Below are 22315 nucleotides of genomic sequence, written 5' to 3' on the forward strand. Positions count from 1 at the left end.
ATCGGCCTTTCATCAAATCAACATATAACTCTTCAATTAACTAGAAATTATGGCATCGGCCTTCAATTATACTTCAATTCGAAAGAAAATTCCAAAACAAAAAATAGAATTCTTTAGAGTTTTCGAAGCAAAGAACAGAAACGATAGCACCTTATTCACCAGTCGAAGCAGCGGAGATCATGAAGCAGTACCATTGTGCAAGCAAGACCGGCTCTTCATACCATATTAACAATAAAGATTAACTCCATGGAAATCAAGAAACACACTGAAGAAGGAAGCTTAGAGAAGAAGAAAAAGAATATCCCAAGATATTTCTTAACTGTTTCTTCTGTTTACAAATGAAGAACCTCCAAAGTATATAAGGGAAAGGCTATTTATACTATTCTATTGAGACTTATGAGATAAGCTACATGTGCACATGTTTTGCACATGTAGTGACAATGACATGGCATACTATACTTATCCAATAAATAAAAGTAACAACACTTAAAAGCTATAGTAGGCAAAATTCGCACAAACAATTTAAAAATCCTCACAACGTACTCCAGATCCCAAAAACAACAAAGCCCTATAATAAAATCATTATGGATAGTAAATTTTTCTGGATATAACTAGTGTATAAATTGTTGGACAATTATCTGATTCTAAAAGCTTAAGACACTAGCCACTTAGCATTGCTATCTACTGATTTTTTATTATTATTTGTAATTGAGAGATCTTATGTTTATTTTTGTCAATTCAAACCAAATTACTATCACTGATGTATTATGTGTTTTAGCTCAAATTCCTCACTTGTATAAATATATCATTGTATTAAAATAAAACTTAAGCAACAAGAAATATTGTACAACAAACGAAGACACTCATTATATTGCAATTTGACTTGTAGATAATTTTGGCTCAACCTTGCTCCTGCAAATTAATATGATAAATGATAAAGTGAAGATTGAAGAGCTTATAGTATTCAATTATGAGTTTAAAGAATTTTAAAATCATTTGCAAATTCAAGGTGTTCAGTCAAGATTTAAAACGAATTCATGAAAATTCAATGTATTAATTAAAATTTTGAAAGAGTTCATAACACTCTGTAAAAATCTGGATATATTCAATCATGATTTTAAAGTATTATATGTATTCAATTGCTAATTTTTTTTTTTAACATATGATATTGTATATCTACACTAAAGATAAGGTGGAGTGCGGCTAAACCACACAATGGGCAACTTAAATTGATATTGAATTCGCCATATACAATATTTGAACATAAAATCTCTCACTTTTAAGTAAAGATGAATACCACCAGTTTGTTGTATTGAATACAAAATTTAACCTAATAATTGACATCTCTAGCATTAACCTATATAAACAAACCTCATCCCTCTCTTTCTACCAGAACCTGCAACCTCCCTAATATTGACAGCTCGGACTTTTAGACCCAAAAAGCCTTTCTCTCTCTCTCTCTCACAGAGACAGAGACACAAAAATGGCACCAACAGCAGCATCAGACTCTTCGAACAGAGCTGTATGTGTAATGGATGCATCAGGCCACTTAGGCACTAGCCTCACTGAGCGCTAGCTGCAAAAGGGTTACACAGTCCATGCTGCCCTTCAAAAACATGGTGGGTAACTTAATGAAGTTTTTTAATTATCTTTAATTCTGAATTATTATGATTAATTAACAATATTGTTCTGGGGGGTGTGTTGATTAACTAGGGGAATCGCAGTTGGGTGGGATTTCCTTTGACAAAAAGAAGCTCAAAGTTTTCAATCTTGATCCGTTCGACTACCGGAGCATTCTTGACGCTCTCAAAGGCCGTTCTGGTTTGTTTTATTCATTTGAGCCTCCACAAGATCAACCAGACTATGATGTACGTACCTTCTTTCTCCCTAATTGACTTCCTTAATAATATTTTAGTTTTCGTATTTTCTATGAAAATTTGTTGTTTAATAACTGCTTTTTGTTTGTTAAGGGTAGGGTTATTATACAAAATGGTCCCTCATATTTGTATGATCAATAGAAATGGTTTCTGAGATTGAAAATCAATAGAAATGGTCCATGAGATTGTCCAACATCCATGATTTTAGTCCTTCCGTTAAAAACGATTTTGGGCAATTTTCAAAGCTTTGCAACTAAATCGTTTTTTAACCAAATTCGACCCATAATATATCAAAATGAAGATAGGAAAATGTATAATAAGATTATACCTATTTGGAAGCCCAATGGTTCCCGGAGATGGCCGGAAAATAGCCTAAAAGGTGACTGGTCCGCCGGAAAACTGGGTAAACTTTAAACGTTCATAACTTCTTCAATACTCAACCAAATTGAGTGATTCAAAAACTAAAATCATACTTCTCGACAATACAAAGAGAATGATATATTTCTTTACTGCTAACTCATCTTGGTTTGTCCGAAAAACTGCTCGAAAGTGGCTAATTGGAAAATGATTAGCCACTTTCGAGCAGTTGTCCGACCAAACCAAGGCGAGTTAGCCTTCTAAAAATGTACCATTTCTTTGTCTCGTCGAGAATTATTATTTTCATTTTTGAATCACTCGATTTGGTTGAGTATTGAAGAAGTTATGAACGTTTAAAGTTTACCCAGTTTCCGGCGAGTTTTCCAGTTTTCCGGCGGACCAGTCACCTTTTAGGCTATTTTCCAGCCATCTCCGGGAACCATTGGGCTTCCAAATAGGTATAATCTTATTATACACTTTCCTATCTTCATTTTGATATATTATGGGTCGAATTTGGTTAAGAAACGATTTAGTTGCAAAGCTTTGAAAATTGCCCAAAATTGTTTTTAACGGAATGACCAAAATCATGGATGTTGGACAATCTCATGGACCATTTCTATTGATTTTCAATCTCAGACACCATTTCTATTAATCATGCAATTCTCATGGACCATTTTATATAATAAACCTTAAGGGTAAGGAAGAGTTTCAAGCTATTACAATAATTTAAGAGGTTCAAAACTATTAAAAAATACTTTTGTGAAGTTTCAATATTTTACTGAAAACTCAAAACAATTACGAAATTATTTCGGTCTTTTTTTCTCTCAATAGAACTAAAAGCTGAAACGTTAGTAAACGAACCCTTCTGTTAATAACATTCACTAGAAATTATGTGTTTAATTTGCTGATTTTCTCAATTCATTTTGTGTTATTATCAACATAACAAAAAAAAAAAAAGACTAAAATATTATCAACAGTCTCAATTCATTTTGTGTTTTAAACCCTTTTCTCATAACCAAAAAAATATACTAGAAAAGAATAAATAAAAAGAGCTATTATCAACAGTCTAAAACAAATTATTATGCAGTCTAGACATCTTAAGATGATCACGTAATTGCCTAATGAAGTTGTCACTTTGTCCCAAAAAAAATGATAACGTAATGTATGGAAGTGACAGGAGAAGTAATTTTTTTTTTGGCAAGAAAGAAGTTTGGAAATGAGATATCATTTGCTTTTCTATATTTTGTGTGTGTATATATATATATGTGTATATATATATATATATATTTTTTTTTTTTTAAATGATAAACTAATTTACCAATCATCTAAATACCAATCAATACATTAACATTAGCATTTGCCTACACATTTTGCGTGCATGAACACATTTTTTTAAAAAAATGAGAAGGAGAGAGGGAGAGAGAGAAAACGTTGAGGGAGTGGGAGGTTTTTGTTTTTGGTTTTATTTATTTATTTTTTTAATATTAGATGTATTTTAACATCATTTGTAGGTGAGACTTCAATAAAAAACAGTAAAATTTGGATATCTGAAACTACATTATTGCCCATCATTTTTTTTGTGTGATAGAAGACTAATTTGTTTTTTCACCATCTTTTGGTTGACAAAGAGGGTTTTATTAATTAGTAGAGATAACATCTAAATTATTAAAACCTAAGTTGGGTCCCAATTGACACACCCCGATCGAGATCGGAGCGTGCTGGTCGTCACACTAAGGTGACGTAGCCATGTGCACGTGCGGAAGCTAATAAAGTAATAATATAACAGTACGAATAATTAAAAACTAGCATACAGAGTACTAAATAAGTGCTAGCGTAAGTGAAAGACAATTTCAGAGCAGGTCTACAGCAGTCCAAAAGAAAGTTGCGACAAAAGTACACCCAAAGGTGACCCTACGCTGGTGAGTATCTGTCAGAAAGCCAGGAGAATCCTCTGGGAATACCACCGAACTGCTAAACGACTAGAACCTGGAGGGGCGCAAAACAAAAGCGTGAGTGGGCAAAAACAAAGCATTTTGAAAACCATTTAGCAAAATACATTCTAACCCCTCGCCATAAAACCTGTATACTTCCCAGAAATAAATATATATATATATATATATATATATATATCTATGTATAGATATGCCAAACATGCTCAAGGGTATGCCAATCATGCTCAATATATGACATGTCGGAAATCTCATAATACAATGCAAGTGTTCAGGTATAAAGTATGTCAATAACATGTAATCTGGCAGCCGGAGTCACCTAACGTGACCTGTACGGCTGCATATAGAGCTCAAATCTCAAACTCAATAACTAAACCTGCCCACGAGTCGGAACAACCTAAAGTGGTCTGTACGACAGGCCTGGGTGTAATACATATATACGCTCTAGTGCTACGATCACGTGAAGGCTGTGCGACTGATCGCGGGTCACCTACGAGTCGGAACCACCTAAAGTGGTCTGTACGACAGGACTGTGCACCTAACTTGGATCTAAGCTGAGCGTGTGGTGCGGGAGATGAACATCACGTGAAGGACTGTGCCCTACTCAGGGCGGGAGCACTAACACTGGGGGTGCAGGTTATGAGCTCTCTAAGCATCTCAAACTACTGCTGAATGTAAATATGAATACCACTTACCTGGCACTTACCTGTGCGTCCACAACACCCAATATGCATATGTATATGCAAGCCACTACTAATGCATGCAATTATGCATAAACAATAATAATAAAGTGCATGGCATAACGTAAATAACCCATTTTCAAACAATTTCTGGGAATATAAATGTATATAGGTATATACGGAAAACAAAAGCCCACTCACTGGTATGTGGAAGGGTCGTAGCCCCTTGCCTCGAGTGTGAACGCTCGTCCTCGGGGTACGTGTCACCTATATGCGAAATAACTATAAAAACGTTAACTTTAAAGCACATAACCAACTTCTCGTAATAACTGCTCATACATTGCTCAAAATGGACAAATGAATATATCAACGTGCTCTACACAACCTCAGGATCACAACCATATTTTTAGAAAAAATTTCCTCCGCCGCACGCGCCCCCACGCGCCGGCCAAGGCACGGCCACACGCGCCGGCCACGCGCAGGCACGTGTGGCGCACACTGACGACGTCAACTGACGCCATTAGGAATATTCTGTCAAAACTGACAGATTCCGTTAACGGCGTCAGGAATATTCTGTCAGAATTGACGGAATATTCCGTCACCTTCTCCGTTCAGTCTCCGGTGCCGTCGCCGTCGCCGGAAAACTGGAAAAACTTCGAACCTTGTTTTCTCGTTCATTTCTCAACCATTTTCCAAGATTTTTGCACCAAAATGACACTTAGGACATGTAGAATCACGATATACTACTTTTAAAGGCTAAAAACTACGCGATCGTACCTGTCTTCAACCTCAAAAACTGGCCAACTTCGAAACCCACGATTTCGACGTCCAATTTCGTCCAACGAGCTACTCCGATGCTCCTTAAGACCGCACTAAGACACCTACGAGCTTAGAAATCCCAAAAACTCAATGAATAAACTTTGCATGAACAGTACTCGAATCAGACATTGTCGAATCGACGTGAAAACCAAGGATTTCTCACCTGAAAATGGTATGGCTGTGCTCGCCTCGACCTCACGAGTTCAATGGTATAGTTGGTTCCCTCGATCTGCAAAGGTTTGAGGGTTCTTGGTGTGTGTCTGTACGTTAATGGTGGATGAGAAGAGAAAGGAAGCTCGGGGGAGAGAAAAAGACAGGGAAAAGACAGAGGGTGAGGGGGAGTGAGACAATGTGTGTGTGTGTGTGGCCCTACACTTGCCAACACCACACAAAACAACCAAAACCTAACGAGACGAACTAGGGGTAGAAAAGTCATTTCACTAGTACGATTTAATACTCCCGGGACGGGATGTCACAACCTTTCCACCTTAATAGAATTTCGTCCCGAAATTCAAAACAACCAAGTATAACCCCTAGTGGTCAAAGAACAATCGAGGATACAAATCCCTCATCCGATCTTCTGTCTCCCACGTAGCTTCCTCGACTGAATGATTCCTCCACAGAACTTTCACTAAATTCACCGTCTTGTTCCTCAGAACCTTCTCTTTCCAATCAATGATCGTCACCGGTTCCTCGTCATACGTCAAATCTGGGTTAATCTCTAACGGTTGAGGAGGTATCACGTGAGATGGATCAGCAACATAGTGTCGGAGCATAGACACGTGAAAAACATTATGCACTCTAGCCAACTCCGGAGGCAACTCCAACCTGTAAGCTACCTCACCAACCCGTTCTGTGACCATGTATGGTCCGATGTACCTGGGGCTCAACTTCCCCTTCTTTCCGAATCGCACAACACCTCTCCACGGTGAAAGCTTCAAAAATACCCAATCTTCGATTTCATACACTCTATCCGTAGCATGCCGATCCGCTAAACTCTTCTGCCTGTCCTGGGCTGCTTTCAGGTTAGACTTAATCACCCGAACATTCTGAGTAGTCTCCTCAACAATCTCCGGACCCACTAGAACTCTTTCTCCAAACTCTGACCAACACAACGGTGCACGACAAGCTCTGCCATACAAGGCCTCAAATGGCGCCATACCAATGCTCGAATGAAAACTGTTGTTGTAAGCAAATTCCATCAAATCTAACCGCTGGTGCCAAGCATCACCAAACTGCAACACCGAAGCTCGCAGCATATCCTCCAAAGTCTGAATAGTTCTCTCTGACTGACCGTCTGTCTGTGGATGATACGCCATACTGTAAAGTAATCTCGTGCCCAAAGCTTCCTGAAAAGCCACCCAAAACTTCGATGTGAATCGTGGATCATGATCCGAGACAATACTCACTGGGACACCATGATACTTCACCACCTTCGAGATAAACAACTCCACTAAACGGCTCAAAGAATACTTTTCTCTTACAGGAATAAAATGAGCCGACTTAGTGAGCCGATCAATGATCACCCAAATGCCGTCAAAGCCATTTTGTGTACGCGGCAACTTGTACACAAAATCCATAGTGATATTTTCCCATTTCCACTCTGGAACGGGAAGCGGCTGCAACAACCCAAACGGCTTCTTCCTCTCTGCTTTAACCTGCTGACAAACAGCACACCTGCTCACATACTCGACTATCTCCCTCTTCATACCCGGCCAATAATAAAATGGTCGAATGGTATGATACATTTTGGTAGCTCCTGGATGCATGGCGTAAGCCGAGATATGTGCTTCATCGAGAATTTCTTTCTTCAACTCCACACTATTAGGCACGAACATTCTACCCTTTAGCATCAACATGCCATCCGAATCACGAACTCTGAGGTCTCGCCCCCTTCCTTGCTCTCGAGCTTGAATAAGTTCTTGAGTCTCCTGATCAGCTACCTGAGTTTCAAGCACCCGATCAACAAGTATCGACCTAACTTGGAAATTAGCAAGTAACGCCACTTCTCGATCTTCGGCTTCTAACCTTACTCCCGTAGCACGCAAGTCCACTAAAAGAGGAACACGACTCGCGTGCAACGCATTAATACGGCCCTGTGACTTCCTGCTAAGTGCATCAGCCACTACGTTTGCACGACCAGGATGATAATCAATCGTGCAGTCGTAATCGCTGAGCAACTCCAACCACCTCCGCTGACGAAGATTAAGTTCCTTCTGAGTAAAAAGATATTGGAGACTCTTGTGATCTGTAAAGATCCTGCACTTCTCTTCGTAAAGATAGTGTCTCCACAACTTCAACGCAAAGATGATAGCAGCCAACTCCAAATCATGTGTAGGGTAATTCAACTCATGAGGTTTCAACTGCCGCGAAGTATAAGCAATCACCCTACCATGCTGCATCAATACACATTCCAGACCATTCAAGGAAGCATCGCTATAAACCTCGAAATCACCACTATCGTCTGGGAGTGCCAAAACAGGTGCATGAGTGAGACAATGCTTCAACTGCTGGAAACTCTGTTCACACCTATCATCCCACTCAAATTTAACATCATTCCTCGTTAATCTCGTCGGTGGCAAGGCAATCACCGAAAAATCCTTAACGAATCTCCGATAATACCCCGCCAAGCCAAGGAAACTTCTCACCTCGGTGACGGTTCGTGGTTGCTCCCAACTCTCCACAGCTGCAACCTTCTGATGGTCCACCAAAATACCCTGAGCAGAAATGATGTGCCCCAAGAACGCAACTTGATCTAACCAGAACTGGCACTTACTAAATTTAGCATACAATTGGTGTTCCCTCAACCTTTTTAGCACCAAAGTAAGATGTAGAACATGCTCCGCTTTCGACTTAGAATACACCAGAATATCGTCAATGAAGACAATAACAAATCTATCCAAGTAAGGCTGGAACACCCGGTTCATCAAATCCATGAAGGCGGCTGGTGCATTCGTCAACCTAAATAGCATAACCAGAAACTCGTAATGACCATAACGAGTCCTGAACGCCGTCTTAGGGACGTCATCCCTACTGATCTTCAGCTGATAGTAACCAGACCTCAAGTCTATCTTAGAGAACACACAAGCACCTCTCAGCTGATCGAACAAATCATCTATACGAGGCAATGGATAACGGTTCTTAATCGTCACCCGATTCAATTGCCTGTAGTCGATGCACAGCCTTAGAGTTCCATCTTTCTTCCTCACAAACAAAACTGGAGCGCCCCAAGGCGAAGTACTAGGCTGAATAAATCCCTTATCCACTAACTCCTGTAATTGAACCTTCAATTCCCTCAACTCCGCGGGAGCCATACGATAAGGAGTTAAAGAAATAGGATTAGTACCTGGGAGCAATTCAATAGTGAACTCCACGTCTCGATCTGGGGGTAGACCAGGTAAATCCTCGGGAAATACATCAAGAAAGTGTCTGACCACTCTCACATCCTCAACTCTGTTAGGAACAGCCTCATCTAACACCACATGAGCTAGATACCCCTGACAACCCTTAGATAACAACTTTTTTGCTCGCAGCGCCGAAATAACGCCGTGTCTCACCCCACTCTGCTCACCCACAAACGTAACCACAAGTAGTCCAGGTCAGTGAAATGTAACTACTTTCCCATAATAGTCAATGTTAGCACGATAGAAATGCAACCAATCCGTGCCCAGAATCACATCAAAATCCACAATATCTAACATGATAAGATCGACTGACAAAGCAACACCCTCTACGATCACTGGACACCCTGGGTACACACAATCTACATCACATCTTTCTCCTCTAGGCATAGCGAACTCTAAATCGTACCCTAGAGGTGTGGGGCGAGGTTGCGTCACTTGAGCAAATGTATGAGAAATTACGGAATGTGTAGCTCCACAATCAATTAAGACTCTAGCAAAACAACCAAGAATGTTCAACGTACCCATAATCAAGTCTGGGTTGTTCTGGGCATCCTGTAGAGAAATATTGTGAAGACGCCCCTGTCCCTGCTGATGTCCGCCGCGGCCTCTGCTCGCCTGAACACCGCGTCCCTGAGCACCACGCCCCTGACTGGGCTGACCCGACTGTCTCGAGGACCCTGCACTACTAGTGGCAATCTCACCCTGCTGATACTATCCTCCCTGATACCACTGAGAACCACCTACTAGCGCTGGAGGATACGGCATATAGCCGCCCGAAAACTGGGGATAGCCACCCTGGGAATAGGGATCCTGGGGGTACTGATACTGCCCCAGAGCGTAAGGGACAGCATCACCCTGATAATGGTAAGCACCACCTCGACCCGCCTGGCCGTAGCTACTTGGACCCTGGATTTGCTAGAGTGGTGCAGGTGGTGGCATAAAGGTCTGCTGCGGTTTCTGTTGCTGCTGACCCTGGGGACAATTCGCCGCTCTATGTCCCAACTGTCCACACCTGAAGCAACCACTGCTACCACGTCTACACTCGCCGAAATGCCGGTTGTTACACCTACGGCAAACTGGGGCTTTGCATCGCCCACCATCGCCCTGCCTCTGGCCTCTAGCGCCACCAGAAAATCTACCTCCACGACCCTGCCCAGTGGCACTGAAGCCACCACTCGAAGAACTAGAACTAGCTCCACCTCTCTTGAAGTTCTGAGTCTGACGGGGCCCGAGCGATGCCTGACCTTTACCTTTGTCATCATTCTTCTGATTGCCGTCCTTTTCTTCATCAGTGTCGCTCGACATATTCTCAGAGTCCTCGATCCTCAACAGTATCTCATAGAAGTCCTGGTAAGTCTCACAGTGTGTGGTAGTCGCCATAGAACGCCACCTCTTCCTGGTGCCCAAACGAAAAAGATTAAGCATCTCTGTTGGATTACCATTAACATCAGGATGGTAGCGGGACAGATCAGTAAACTTGCGGTAGTACTCATTCGCCGTCATCTTCCGCTGTTTCAGCTCGGTGAACTCCTGTTTCTTTCTATCAATGTACTCAGGGGGCACATATCTCCTCTTGAACAAATCCGTAAAAACATTCCAATCAGTCCTCTGATCTGGAGTCAACCTACGAAGCTCCTGCTCCCACCAAGCTGCCGAATCCGTATCCAGAAACCATGAGGTCATTTCGACCCACCTCTCCTTAGGCAAGTTCCTCTGATTATGCAGCACACGGAAAGTCTTCTCTATGTGTTCCAACCAGCGCTCGGCGCCCTCATGCCCCTCACTACCCTTGAACTTATCCAACTTCAGATTGTACATAGTCTCCAGAGGAGTCCTCTGGGGAGGGCGCATAACTGACTGAAGGACTGTAGCAATAACTTCCCCCAACTGAGCAACATCGGAACCACCTAAAGTGGTCTGTACGACAGGCCTGGGTGTAATACATATATACGCTCTAGTGCTACGATCACGTGAAGGCTGTGCGACTGATCGCGGGTCATCTACGAGTCGGAACCACCTAAAGTGGTCTGTACGACAGGACTGTGCACCTAACTTGGATCCAAGCTGAGCGTGTGGTGCAGGAGGTGAACATCACGTGAAGGACTGTGCCCTACTCAGGGCGGGAACACTAACACCGGGGGTGCAGGTTATGAGCTCTCTAAGCATCTCAAACTACTGATGAATGTAAATATGAATACCACTTACCTGGCACTTACCTGTGCGTCCACAGCACCCAATATGCATATGTATATGCAAGCCACTACTAATGCATGCAATTATGCATAAACGATAATAATAAAGTGCATGGCATAACGTAAATAACCCCTTTTCAAACAATTTCTGGGAATATAAATGTATATAGGTATATACGGAAAACAAAAGCCCACTCACTGGTATGTGGAAGGGTCGTAGCCCCCCTGCCTCGAGTGCGAACGCTCGTCCTCGGGGTACGTGTCACCTATATGCGAAATAACTATAAAAACGTTAACTTTAAAGCACATAACCAACTTCTCGTAATAACTTATCATACATTGCTCAAAATGGACAAATGAATATATCAACATGCTCTACACAACCTCAGGATCACAATCATATTTTTAGAAAAAATTTCCTCCGCCGCACGCGCCCCCACGCGCAGGCACGTGTGGCGCACACTGACGGCGTCAACTGACGTCGTTCGGAATATTCTGTCAAAACTGACAGATTCCGTTAACGGCGTCAGGAATATTCTGTCAGAATTGACGGAATATTCCGTCACCTTCTCCGTTCAGTCTCCGGTGCCGTCGCCGGCGCCGGAAAACTGGAAAAACTTCGAACCTTGTTTTCTCGTTCATTTCTTAACCATTTTCCAAGATTTTTGCACCAAAATGACACTTAGGACATGTAGAATCACGATATACTACTTTTAAAGGCTAAAAACTAAGCGATCGTACCTGTCTTCAACCTCAAAAAATGGCCAACTTCGAAACCCACGATTCCGACGTCCAATTTCGTCCAACGAGCTACTCCGATGCTCCTTAGGACCCCACTAAGACACCTACGAGCTTAGAAATCCCAAAAACTCAATGAATAAACTTTGCATGAACAGTACTCGAATCGAACATTGTCGAATCGACGTGAAAACCAAGGATTTCTCACCTGAAAATGGTATGGCTGTGCTCGCCTCGACCTCACGAGTTCAATGGTATAGTTGGTTCCCTCGATTTGCAAAGGTTTGAGGGTTCTTGGTGTGTGTCCATACGTTAATGGTGGATGAGAAGAGAAATGAAGCTCGGGGGAGAGAGAGAGACAGGGAAAAGACAGAGGGTGAGGGGGAGTGAGACAGTGTGTGTGTGGCCCTACACTTGCCAACACCACACAAAACAACCAAAACCTAACGAGACGAACTAGGGGTAGAAAAGTCATTTCACTAATACGATTTAATACTCCCGGGACGGGATGTCACACCAACTATTCTATAGAAACACATCCTTCTCTTAAAAAACTTATCTTTTTTTTTTAGTTTTTATTTTTTAATTTTAATATCAACAGTATAAGGAGGTGGAGGGAACTTGGTAGTATCTAAACTACCAATTAATATACTCCTTTTTGTCAACTCAAAGAGAGTGAAAAGACTGAGTAGTCTCCTATCACCAAAAAAAAAAAATTATGATAGGCAATAATGTAATTTTACAAACCAATTCTAATGTTTTATATTGAAACTTCACCTACATATGATTTTAACATATATCCAATGCTAAAAAAAATTAAAAAAAAAAAACAAAAACCTTTATTCCCACCCCCACTCCCACATTCTCTCTGCCTCTCTCCTTCCCATTTTAAAAACAAAAATAAAAAATATTGACACACAAAATATGTAGGCATATGCTAGTGTTTTTTATTGGATCCATGAAAGGAAAAAAAAAACTACAAAAAAATGAAAAACCACTGGATTTGAAATCAATAGAAATAACTAGATCGATGTAACATAGTCGATCAGCCTCTTAAATTATTATTCCATAAGTACAGGTAAAAAATTTGGCATCTTACATACATAGATTGTTTTCTCAGGTTTTGAATGTTTGGGTCAAATTATTGAAAGTTCGCAGGAGGATAGTTTTTTTATTTTATTTTTTATTATAAGAATCTTTTTTAATATACCACGTAGAATTGAAACAGTTATGGAAATAAAAAAAAAATTAAACAGTTGTGAAAATTAAATTTAGTATCAAATAATAGTTAAATTCCCATTAGTTTTTATATATAAATGTTTTATGTAGGAACACATGACAGAAGTAGAGGTTCGAGCAGCACACAACGTACTAGAAGCCTGTGCAAGAACTGAAACAATAGACAAAGTCGTGTTTACATCTTCCGCCACTGCTGTCCTTTGGCGAAACGATCGCAAATCGACAACTCTTGATTTGGATTTGGATGAACGACACTGGACCGATGTCAATTTCTGTCATAGTTTCAAGGTAAATATTATATCTTTGTATTTTCAGCTCAAAATTTAGTCCATTCCAACAAAAGAAATTATACAAAGGTTCAGTCATTTAGTCAAATGTATGTGTTTATAAAGGAGTAGGATTCTCTCCCCTCTTTTTTTTCCTCCCCTTCCCTCCCTTCTTATTTGAACGGTCACGATTAGACCATGTCAACATCTTATATTAATTTTTTATAGCAAGAAAAAGACAAAATAAGAGAATGTAAGAGGAGGAGATGCAAGGAGAAAATACGAGATGAGAGAATCCTAGTCGTTTATAAACGAGTTAATTAGATTTAAACGCTTAAATTTTGAATTTCTTTTATTAAACATTAATGCCTTTTAGAATTTTGATCAATGCGCTTTGGTACATTAGGCCACATCAGTATTTTTTATTTTTTAAATTAAAAATAATAATTGTATTTTTTTAATTAAAATCTTACATATTGATTTCTAAATTTGTCCTTTTAATTAGCTGAGATAATTTTTTTTTTATCCGGCCATTTTTTTATTCATGTATTTTAGGAGTTGTGTACTCTTTTTTAGGAAATAATTTTGGTTTTTTCGCTCAACATATTTATCCAATTATCTCTTTTAATTTTTGGTTTCGTTCAAAACATTTTTTTATCCTAAAATTGAAAAAATAATTGAAATGATGGACGCTTAGATTTTTTTTTGTTTGTTTATTATTTAGTATACTTTTTGTTAGATAATTATTTTGTATACATTTGAATTTGTTCATATTGTTGATTAGTGATAATGGTACGTTTATTGTTGGTTATCATATATTGGTTTTGTATTGATTGGTACGTTTATTTTAATTTTTGGGTGTACATATCGTTGATTGGTACATTTAGTTTTAGCTTTTGGTACGTTTTGTTTTAGCTTTTGATGCATTTAGTTTTAGCTTCCTGTACATTTAGTTTTGTTCTCGTTGATTGATAGTGTGACAGCCCGTCCTGGACTTTTCGTACCGTAGGGGTGAAATGACGGTTTTGCCCCTAGTATGGTTGTTTCGTTGTGTGGTCATTTTTGAGTTTTGATTGGTTGATTTGGACCACACACATACCCACACTCATTTCTCTCTCTCTCTACCCTGTCCCGAGACTCTCTTTCTCTCCCTTTCCTATCATTTTCATACGGACAACACCACAAACCCTTGAAATTGTCACGGATCGAGGAAACAAACTACATATTCGTGCTCGTGAGGTCCTTAGGAGTTCAACCATACCCATTTCAGGTAAGGATACCTTCATTTTCACGTCAAACTTGGGATCCCCCGATTTGGTCACTGTTCATGCACACGTTAATTCTTGTGTTTTTGGGAATTTCAAGCTTGTAGGAAGCTTGGTGAGGTCGTCCTTAGGAGGCTCGGGGTGGTTCGTTTGGACGTCGGGATCGTGAGTTGCAGGTTTGGCCAGAGTTGGTGGTGTTTTCCCGACGAGATTCCATGGGTTTTAGTGCTTGAAAGTGGTATGGATTTGTTTCTCTTGTTGTAAGCTTCATTTTGGTACCAATTTTGTAAAATTTGGTTGAAAAACGAGTGAGATATCAAGTTTAGAAAATTTCTTGGTTTTTCGGCGCCGGCTACGGCGCTGGAGTTGGCCGGAAAAGATGACGAAATATTCCGTCAGTTTGGACGGAATATTCCTAATGGCGTTAACGGCATCAATTAGATTTAACGGAATATTCTTGACAGCGTTAACTGACGCCGTCAGTGTGCCTGCGCGTGGGTGGCACGTGTGGCCATGCCTTGGCCGGCGCGTGGGGGGGTGTGCGGCGTCGGAAAATTATTTTAAAAATATAGGGATGTTCGTGAGGTTGAGTAGATCATGTTGGTGTATTCATACACCCCATTTGAGCATTGTATGAGAAGTTATTTCGTAATGTTGGTTTTGTGCTTTAAAATTAACGTATTTATAGTTGTTTCGCATATACGTGAGACCTATCCTGAGGACGAGCGTGGTCACTCGAGGCAAGGGGGTTACGACCATTCTACATACCAGTCAGTAGGCTTTTGGTTTTCCGTATATACCTATATACTTACGTTTTTCCCAAAAAGTGAAATGAAACGTTTATACGTTTATATGCCATGCATTATGTTTGCCCATTTAATTATGCATTATTAGTTGCATATATATATGTGTGCTGGTGCTACGAACGCATATGTAAGTGTCAGGTAAGTTATGGTTTATATTTATGTTTAGTAGTGATTTGAGATGCATAGAGAGTTCATAACCTGCACCCCCGGTGTTAGTGCTCCCGCCCAGAGTTGGGCACAGTCCTTCACGTGATGTTCACCTCCCGCACCACACACTCATCTTGGATCCAAGTTAGGTGCACAGTCCTGTCGTACAGACCACTTTAGGTGGCTCCGACTCGCAGGTGACCCACGATTATTCACCCAGTCTTCACGTGATCGTAGCACTTGAGCGTACTTATTATACACCCAGTCCTGTCGTACAGACCACTTTAGGTGGTTCCAACTCGTGTGCAGGTATAGTTAGTGAGTTGGAGATTTAAGCTCTAGATTCAGTCGTACAGGTCACGTTAGGTGACTCCGGCTGACAGATTAAATGACGTTGTTTGGTATTTCCTGAGTACTTGCATTTTATTTCGAGGCATTTGGCATGGCATATTTCCGAGCATGATTTACATATATGAATATATTCTATTTTTCTAGGAAGTATACAAGTTTTACGGCGAGGGGTTAGAACTTTGTTTTTGAAAAGCTTTGTTTTTGCCCACTCGCACTTTTTGTTTTGCGCCCCTCCATGTTCTAGTTTGGCTAGCGCTTTTGGTGGCTCCCTAGAGGATTTTCCCAGCTTATCTGACATATTATCACCAGTGTAGGACCACCTTTGGGTGTGTTTATTTAGTGTTGTTTCTCCTGGACTGCACTAGGTCTTTCGTGCTCTGAAATTTGTTTTTCAAACTTACGCTTGCACATGTATGTTATTTAATTTGTGTATAACTAGGTTTGTTTTTATTCGTACTTATATTATTATTTATTAGCTTCCGCACTGTGCACATGGTTACGTCACTTCCACGTGACGGCCAGCATGCCCTGATCTCGGTCGGGGTGTGTCAGATAGGGTTTTTTCACAATTTTGTTACAATTGTTTTTGTACCATTTAGTATCATATGGGTACGATTAATATTATACATATCGTTGATTGGTACATTTACTTTTGTTCTTCAATTTTGTTTACTAGTACGTTTATTTCCGGTTTTAGTAGGTTTGTTTTCATACATATATTTTTTATTGGTACGTTTGTATTATTCTCGATGTTATTTTCTTATATGAATTACTACAAAAATTTATATATGGATTACGACAAATATCTTAGATGGTATTTTATTTCTTCATTGAAAGGGAAAAAAAAAAATCAAATGGCAGGGTATTTTATTCCTTTATAAATTGTAGATAATCTTTTTTTTTTTTTTTTGTATAATTATCTTTAGAGGGAATCAAAGGAGCTAGATTGTAGGAAATTTGTTTCAATATCTCTGCAATTTTTTTCCTGACGTGAATAATTTAGGCAATGGTAAGATCTGTAATTTTGGTACAAATAAATGAGAGTTATGATAGATGAGACTCCAATTTTGTAGGAAAAATATTTAATTAAATCTCTAAAACCAACAAATGTTTAATCTATAAAGTTGAAAACTCAAACACTTATATCAAAACGCCCCTTTATAAATGCTTCTACGTACGGTTAACCCGCAACAAAAATACTAAGAAACAAGAAGACTTTCTTGTACTTTGGTGGCCCGATGCCCAGCCACATCTTGGACACACTAGGAATTTTGCCGCCACGTGAGTGGCCGATTTCTTATTCATGATGTGATCCAAGTCTGGAGATAGTCCCACATTAGAGAAATAAAAAAATTATATTATTTATAGAGTACGGTTTTTTTAGATCTCAGATTCAAGAAAATTAAAGTCACTTATTGTTCAAATTTAATTCAATTATAAGAGAGAAAATACAGTTAAAAATTAAATGATCACCTATTATTGAATTAGAACGAACAATGAGTAATCATAATTTTTGGAAAATTTGGATTTAGAAGAACATATATGACAGTTTATATATGAAAATTACTGCTAAGTGTCATGGGGGCTTATAATAATTTGTTAAGTCTGCTTTATCAATGGTCATAAATGATTCCTGCATGTCAATGGAATAGGATCCTATACGATTTCTCTTTGTGAGGATTTTGGAGATCACTTCATCGTGTCCGTTCATCTGTTATCTTAAGATAAAAAATTATTTGAATTTTTTATTTAAAATTAAACACAAATAATACTTGATGAAAATTAATCGCACGCTATACGATAAACGGATACAATGAAGTGATTCTCGGAATCCCCACAAAAAGAATCTAAAACAGATCCTCATCCCATACTGACAAAGTATGTGGTGCGAGGTGGTTGGTGTCCCAGTGTTGATTAGCAGTTAGAGTGTACTGAGTAGTTAGGAATGTGATCCGATCCCACTTTCAACCTGAACCAACAAATTAATAACATTTGCGTTTTTGAAGATGTCTCATCCTACGGTCGATATCTATGCTTCAACAACATCATCAATATATGTATGTATGTATGTATGTATGTATGACATGACATGTTGCTCACTTAAAAGCACATTCATTAAGAAAACATGTTTTTGTATTATTACATTTATTCGTATGCTTTGTAATATCCTATTTCTTTACTTCTTTTGAAGCTAGAAATTTATATATTGTTTGTTGTTGGAATTGGCATAAAATCAAGGAAAATTGTCCGAAATGATTTCTTAATCTTGGGATTAAAATATGATTTTTTTTAATTATACACAGAATATGCACACGACATTCATAACTATATAACAGAAATAAAATTATCCTAAAACTTAGATTACCAAATTGCCCTCCCGTATAAATAGTTACCCAAAAATTCTAACTCTAATTTCTCATTTTCTAGAGAGAGAAATGCCGAGTGTAGCTGTGAAGCTCTACAGAGTGTTCTTCAAGTTCGTCTTGAAGCATTGTTTGCAGAAAGAGCAATAATTATCACATGTGAATGCGAGGTGTGAAGGTCCCTCGACAAGATTCACAGACGATAGGGATTGAAGACCTCCACATCCATCACAAAGCCACATTCGCCGACACCATTTTTTGAATGGAGTTCCATGACGTTCTTTGTGGCTTCGGTAGCGTCTTTCAGTTGACGCACAACAGCTTCAATGCTGCTAGGTTGTAGTCCCTCTCTCTCTCTCTCTCTCTCTCTCTCTCTCTCTCTCTCGGCAGTAGTGATAGTTACAGATCTGCAACTGCAGATCGAGACCAAATTGCTGCAACAACCCACGCAAATCAAGAAGCTCGAAACCTTCAATATCTTCAGCCTGACAGCCACCAAGCCCACTGCCACTGCAGACCCGACCCCAGCACCTCTCTCTCTCTGATCCATGCCTGGTCAACTCGATCGCCCAGCACCTCCCCTTCTCTCTATCTCCTCCATGAACATGTGGATATTTCAATGTAACCGTGATTGTCATGAACAATTGGATATATCAAGTCTCTACTCTTTTGCCATTCCCTGTTTTTCTTGATTTCGATTTTTACCTTTTTATTCGTAGATTTTGTGTATTGTTCTAAAAATTCCCGTCTAGCACTGCCTAGGTTCCGTCTCGATGTTAGGTGGCTGGCTATCATCCTGATTAATATCTAAGCATTTGAAAATTAAAAAATGGTGCTTAGACCAGTTGAGGCGCTCGCCTAACCCGCCCAGACCTGCTTCAGGTTACGACTCACTTAAACAGAAAATAAATAACTTTCAATTTGCATCATTTTTTTTTAAAAATAAATTGTAAGAGACTTGTTGAATACTTAAATGAGCACACATTATATGCTTGTTCCCCATATTTTCATTATGTTCCAATACTTTATAATACATATGTCATTCTATTTTGTAGTTTATGATGAAGTTATACATATTAAGTATAAACATACACTTATTTACACGAAAGAGTTATGAACCCAGTTCACATAGGTTGTTTATGTTTGATTAATATATCGATTAATTAGTCTTACAGCAAGTATCTTTGTATTGGAGAAAACTACTTTTGGTAATTATAGTATGAAGATATATTATGGGTTAAACTATCTATGAGTTGAAACAGCTAAAACAACTTTTCAATTGTGAGTTGAAATTCATTACGAATCCTATGAGATATCAAGATACCTTTATAAAGTAATCTCTGGTCCTTCCAAGAAATTGGTTGTGCATAGGTTTTTCTCTAATGCTGTACTGCATGAAGTTCGCTCTTCTGGCTTATAAAAATGCAAATGGAACTGATAAAAAGCAAGAAATGAAACCTCATGGTGATTCATTAATGGCTATAAAAGGGTAGAGGATAGAGAAAGTCTTGGTCAGAATGGTACAGTGCTTGCAGGTGATAAAAAGACTAAAAAATTGTAATGTCTTTAGATCTTTTTTCTTTTGACTAAGATCTAAAGACATTACAATTTTTTAGTCTTAAATTTCTCTTTCACACTAAAGAAAACACAACTTTCACAATATGGAAAAATAAAATTCTAACAGAAAAGGCTAAAAAGAAAAAATAAAAATTATTTACCTTTAGTATAAACGACTTGAAAGCTGCCCACAGAAGCCCCAAAAAATGAACAACAAATTGTCATGAAACAAAACATAGAACCAAATCACACAATCAAACAACAGATCTAAGGATATAAACAAAACACAAAAAATTAAAAAAACCAAATTGAAAAAAACATAGAACATCACCCTCTAAAACGCAAAACACAAACAAATTATAGGCCAAAACAAGAGATCTAAACATATAAAGAAAATACCCAAAATCAGAACAAAAAATTCATGCACAAATCCCACCTCAACATCGAAACCTACCTAAAAAAATTAAAACGGAAATAATAAAAAAGTTAAAACCTCACCAACAAAATTGGAGGTAAGAAATCCACCTTGAGAAAATCAAAAAACCAATCCAATGCTGACGAGTCTTAAAGACAACAAATTTGCAGCAACAATTAACTTTTTCAGGGGTTTTAAATGCAAGAAATTTAGACAGATAATTTGGATGAAAAAATGAGAACGATCTGAAGATCGAAAATGCAGAGAACATAGGGTTTGGGAGAGAGAGATCATAAGAGTAACTCCACCGTGGTGGATTGCTCGGGGGACAGGCCAGAGAAAAGGGCTCGAGGCCCTATGGATTCGCTCCAGCGTGAAGGAGCCCGAGTGAAGGTGGAGGCCCAAGCTCAAGGTCTGTGAAGAATTGCCAGCCTTAGGGCCCGAGTGGACGTGACGTTAGTGCTGACGTCAGCCTGGTGTCAGACCTTTTTTTTGTTTTTTTCCGTCATGCGCGTGCACCCCACTCGTGCGTGGGGGCACGTCACCCGACATAATTGTAGAAAAGTTAGCCCACTTTTCAGAACTGAAATGTTACTGTTGGAAGCCACGTGGCTTCATACGGTCCGTTCGATCTCAACGGCTCTTTAATTTGGACCGTTCGATCTCAATGGTAATAAAAAATAAATAAAAAATTTATTTAATATCAACCGTTTGATCTGAGATCGACGGTTGATATTAATCTGCTTTATAAATAAAAAAATAAAAGAAAAAATAGTTTTAAAATTAAGAAAAGTTACAGTTGTGATACGTGGCACAATCTGGAGTGTTGGAATTCAAATTTTTTTATATCCAACAACAGAGAATAATTAGTTGAATAAAAATTGTAAAAAAATTGTAAAAAAATTCGAAGAAAAATCTAAATTTTTTTAAAAAAAAAATTGTTTTTACTTTTCTATAAATACCTTCTCATTATCATCTACCTTACACCACAATTTCATATTTTCTCAACTACTTTCAATCATATTCCTTTCTTTCTCTCAAAGTTTCAATCCATTTTTTTTTCAACAAAATGACTACTGATGCAGATACGAATTGATCGCTTCTTGAAGATGTTGCGTTGTGTACTAGTTGGGTTGAAGTTACTCATAGTTCGCTTACGGGTAATGAGATGCAGTTGCGAGAAATGTGGAGTCTTATTCATACCAATTATCTTGAGAAAATTGGTGGGAAAAGAACCAAAGAATCGATGTTCAGTCGTTGGAAATTACTTAGCCAATCGTTTAGTACGTGGAGAGACGCCTTGGCACAAGCTAGTGCTACTATTCGAAGTGGGGAAAAATACTCGGATCACGTAACAATATATTATTTATTTGTTTGTACTATACCCAAATTTATATTATAATTATTTGTTTGTATTATTTATTTGTTACCTATTTTCATTATAATTATTTCTTCTCCCGCAGTAATTTTTTACTGAGTAAGGAGACCTATGGCACCAAAAGCATCATTCTTTTGCACAAAGTAAGAATCATGGTTGCAAACAACAATCATGATTTTGTTGAACAAATGTCATTCCATTCTAAAACAACGTCTAAAGTACGTATCAGGGAATACACTATTATAGACAAAATAATCGTCTAAGAGTTCCGTACCTCGTCGTTGCCTGCTTCTATCAAGGTTTCCGGAACGGCTGGGCCTGCAGATCTGAGCCACAGCTTGGATGACTTGACGGGAATGTGAGGCTCTACCCATTCTTACTTTGTCATCTCTCCTTCTACGCTCCTCATCCTCTTCCCTCTCATTTTTTGCCACCTGGAGATTAAACATTCCTTCTGATTGGTTAAACAATTCTTCCTCTTCCTGATCAAATTCCCACATCATTCTTGAGGA

General features: G+C 38.9%; 1 pseudogene; it reads left to right on the forward strand.

Annotated features, from left to right (window-relative positions):
- The first annotated feature begins 1483 nt into the window (after positions 1–1483).
- LOC137731177 (cinnamoyl-CoA reductase-like SNL6) lies at positions 1484–19946 on the forward strand (annotated as a pseudogene).
- Positions 19947–22315: the final 2369 nt, after the last annotated feature.

Source organism: Pyrus communis, chromosome 16 (genome assembly GCF_041283825.1).
Source record: "Pyrus communis isolate YQ-2024b chromosome 16, ASM4128382v1, whole genome shotgun sequence".
Taxonomy (NCBI): Eukaryota; Viridiplantae; Streptophyta; class Magnoliopsida; order Rosales; family Rosaceae; genus Pyrus; species Pyrus communis.